The sequence below is a fragment of the Telopea speciosissima genome, chromosome 8, assembly GCF_018873765.1.
Source record: "Telopea speciosissima isolate NSW1024214 ecotype Mountain lineage chromosome 8, Tspe_v1, whole genome shotgun sequence".
Lineage (NCBI taxonomy): Eukaryota > Viridiplantae > Streptophyta > Magnoliopsida > Proteales > Proteaceae > Telopea > Telopea speciosissima.
In genome coordinates this window covers 27199474-27204286 of record NC_057923.1, presented here as the reverse complement: position 1 = coordinate 27204286, position 4813 = coordinate 27199474, and positions in this window count along the sequence as shown.

Below are 4813 nucleotides of genomic sequence, written 5' to 3'. Positions count from 1 at the left end.
TTCTAATTGGTGAAGAAGCAAAATCTTAATGGGATAATAAATAATTATTTATTTTATTAAATAGATAATTAAATAATTGCACCATATTTATTAAATTAAATTAATTATTTATTTAATTAAAATTTTCTAAAATTATCCTTACATAATAACACCTTATTATCTACCATCCCTCCACTAGTCAACATTGTCGTTATGGAATCTAGGGCATGTATATTAATACTATCAAACCCCATTCTATAGTACATGCCCATATCAAAGGTGTTTGTGTGCATTATTGGAATCCACAAAACACAATCAAACATTTTTAATCAAAACATAAATATAATTTATCATTTTATGTGAAAATAAGTTTTGCAAACCATTTCTACAGAAGCACAGGATCTTGATTCTGATCCGACCATCCAAAGACAATCTCTCTTTGATGTTCCCCAACTGGGCAATGGAGACCATGTTGAGTAACTCTTTTACTCACAAAATATTCGCACATTCCCGGAACATCGACTTTGGTTCTTAGAATCTTAGTCATTGATGAACCAAAGTATGTGTTCACATTTTGTAGTGACAATATCTTCTCAGGTACTAGGTCTCAGAGACACATGTCTATCCCAAACCTACATCTGGCAATAACATATGAGGGAATCGACATAAATAGATTCTTTGTCAATGCACATCAATATGTGTACTCACATTCGTCCCCTGACATCAACATGCTTAGGCATACCCAATGCGACGATCATGTAATAAGGGTATCCATCCCAAACCCTAGTCGTGACTTCCATTTAAAGTGTAAACTTAACGACATATATTGCTCAAAAAGTTTACATCGTATGTGATAATATTAAATCAAAATATATAAACTGTTACATCTGTAACCAAACCTATACTAATTTAAGCTCATGTGTAGGGGCAGAGTTCTATTATGTTGGGGACCTCTAGAACATCACCATAAAACCAACCTATAGGGTCTTCAATATGTCAGATGGTGAACCTGTTGAGGAGAAGTTCCTCGATAGGATTCAAGGAAGGTTCATCAACGATTCCACACATATCAACCTTCCCCAAGCACTACCCTCCTTAGGGGGAATGAAGGTATGTTCATTTTACATTATTATATTTCCAATTATGCCCTTGGGAAATTGGGTGTGCCAACCCTCGTCATTAATGTCCATTATTACCCACCTCACTTGTTTGGGCCCACTCAAGAGGCCCTAACCCTGTAGGACCTTCAAAGCTGTCATTTGGGACTGGCAGCTCTTACAACAAGATATCTGGTGGATGATGCATGAGCCACCAAATGTCGAAATGCTTCTCTGTGAAGCTAAGATCAGCTTGGTTCAACCATGCCTTAGCCTAGGGCTTAGCCATTGCCTATTTTAGGCTATTTTTAGGCTATTTGGGACCCAAATGACTCAACTAGACCCTAAACCCATAAACCTATGGTCTATTTGGGTTACACCATGTACCAAACTCATTTTGGACCTTAAAACCATTCCCAAACCAAACAAAGCCTAAGCCACTTAGCTAAACCTAGCCAAAACCCTACTCTCTATTCCTTTGTCTCATTTCACTACACCAAGAAGAGGGAAAAACGTGGAGAGCAAGAAAGGAAGAGAGAGGGTGCTAGAAGGAAGAAGGGAGGTTCCACCTCCATTGAAGACCCATTGGAGCTCACCTTGCCCTCCTAGCTGGCTGCCTCCATCCTTGGCTCTTGGAACTTGTGGGAATAACTATTTGGATCTCCATTTCAGCCATTAAAGGTTCCCACTTGGCTGTTCTAGCTCACTACTTGGTAAACCCTCCAACCTTAGTGATTTCTTAGCTAGTACATGCTTAGATATGATTGGAATCCATTCAATCTTGCATATAATCTTAGGGCTTTTCGTACTTGATGATATATCTATCTAATTGCATGCCTACTACATCAATTGGAACCCTAGGTTGGGCTATTCTCAATCCTATGGCTATAGTGCCATGAAAGCCCCATTATGGAACTCCATTTTCATGGATTTTGGTGTTTGGATCAAGTCTTGCTTGGTGGATCCTAATTGGATCAAAATTAAGTGTAGGATAGCTTAATTGGAGACCCTTAGTATCCCCACACTGACCCCCGATGGCTACTTGGCCATTAACCAAACTTTGGTAGCAATCCATGCCAAATCCTGAGTTCTCGGACTCTGGCTGACGATGCAACAAGCGGCTGATGCATGATCCACCAAGAAATGCAGAGCATGAGCCGCCTAGTACAAATGCTGTTGTTTTGGGGTTTAAACCCCAGACCTCTGACCAGACCTCTTCTCACTTGTTGTACACCTATATATTATCATGTTAGGCTAGTATACACGTACGAGAGGAGCGTGCATTGTGTGGGATCAACAGACACCTATACTTCGACTGTGAGTGGATCGAACACTTGAACTATTTTATGGTGTGTTTCTCATTAGGCATCAAACTAGTTGTGCATGTTGATTTGGATGAATTATATGTATGATTGATCTAACCTTGTCTTGTCTATTAATAGAATTGGGTATTAAACGTAATGAAACATGATCAGTTATGCATGATGCCATTTATGAGAATGAGATATGGTTAGTATAGGATATTTTATATATGAAATTCTTTACAATGATTGATTGATGGATTTGAATCGGGTTGTGACCGACCGACCGTTATTTCGATATCACACCTGCCGTATTAATACTTGGTGGGGGTGTAGCTGGAGAGATGAGAGGATAGTTAACCTCCGGTGTAGGCACTATGGACTTGATCTCCAGGCTACACTCGCACAAGCGAGATTATATACATTTATACATTTAATAGTTGTTTGCTGGCTAGGATGTAATTCACTCAGTGCTATGACCCTTTCGATAGGGGTGTAGGTATCGGATAAACCCATGGGTCTCGACCGTATTTTGGGGTAGCCCACTGTAAAGTCACCGTCGTATTTCAATAAACGCCAGGACAGAATTTGTATTGGGGGCTCGCAGACAACTCGGTGAGTGAGTCCGGTATCGTGGGTTTCTTTGGTAACATGGGGTCGACATGGTCGAAATACCATCCATTTCTATGGCATTGCTATTTGTCATCCATTTATGGTACCGTTTGCCGACGATGCTGCCTGTGTTATTGTAGTACTTAACCCGACTTAGAATCTTGTTATTAGGGGGAATATTGAACAAAAGCATTCATGCATCATATGTAATGTGAATACTTTAGCATGCATTGATGCTGTACCTATTATGGTATGATTGTGATTGGTTTGATCGCTCATTGGACTTGTATAAGCTCATCCCTTATAAACCTTTGTTTTTAGATATGGATGCAGGGACAGTGGATCCAGTGGAGATTGACCCGGCCTATCTTGGTGGTGAGGATTATAAAGCTTGGGGTGGTCATCCAGAGATAGAGCATGCATCTGACTACCAATATGATAAGTGTGCTCATGAAGCACCGTAGTTCGGGCTCAGGGCCCTTTGATTGGAACTTTACTTCTTTCTTATTGGTTAACATTCTAGATTACTGTAACCAATAATCTTGGGATTTTATTTCTTTTCCTTGGATATTATTAACTGCTTTATGTGGTATTTAACTATTGAGATGAAAACTAAGACTGTTTTCTATATAAGAAAATTATCATTTAGAATTCCTATTATATTCGAATTGATTACTACATATTTATTCCGCTACAACTCTGATTTCGGTTCTTATATTCTGAATAAGAACCCAGGTAGTGTACATGACACAATAAAGCGTCGATCCTATTGATCGGTGTGGAATACAGGGGTATTCCCATCATATTTCCCAAGTTGAGGGATGGGGGTGTGACAGTATGGTATCAGAGCACGCTTTTGCCCTACCATGTACACTACCAGATCTGATCCATCTCGATCCATTCCGTGTTAGGATTTGAAACATAAAAATCTTAACAAACATAATTAAGAAAATTAAGGTAGTGACATGTTGATGGTTGAAACAAAAAATTTCATTAGGTAGAATTTTCCTTACATAGTTAGGCCTTCTAAGGCTGCCATAACTTTGATAACATTAAAATGAAATAAAGAGAAAATACATTGATCCTTCTCCGATCCTTTACCACCTTACCATGCTAACCTAACACTAAATAAAATGAAGTGCATAACAAAATAAGAACCCAAAATAGATCCTAGGGCTGATCTTGTTCCTTCCCTTTTCCCTTGTCTTATGCTTGAGTTGGCCCTACCCTTCCAGCTCTAGCTGCAGCCCTGTCCATCATCAAACGGGACTCGATGTCACTCAACCTCTTATCAGTGTCATCAAACCCCGCATTCACAAGAGCCACTAGATCATTGTTTTGGGCCTCTGATTTCTTCTCTAAGGCAGAAAGCCTCTGCTCCAACATCTGCTCTATGGAAGAGAACCTCTGTACCATGTACCCCCAGCCTGGTACACTCGACATAGCTCGCACTCCCTTTGGTGCAGGTGGATCCTCATGAACCTGGGAACTAGATGCCCCAGCATCTCGGCCTGTTGTGGAGGCACCATGGCCTGTAGAGGCAGCACCTCTCTGTCTATGGCCTTGTGCTGATGCAGGTGTAGAGGCACGGGTAACTTTGACCCCCCTAGCAGCTGGAGGAGCCACTGCACCATCACCACCATCTCTAATAGAACCATCAGAACTATCAGAACTATCACTGCCATCACCATCCCCTGCTGGCCTCTCCGGTGATAACTCTACACTCCCCTCTCTCCCAATCATCTTCATCTTTGTCAGTGTAGTTTTATTGACTGGAGCCACCGCCTTGCCTAGCCAGTTTGCGTTCAAAGGAACATTAAACCG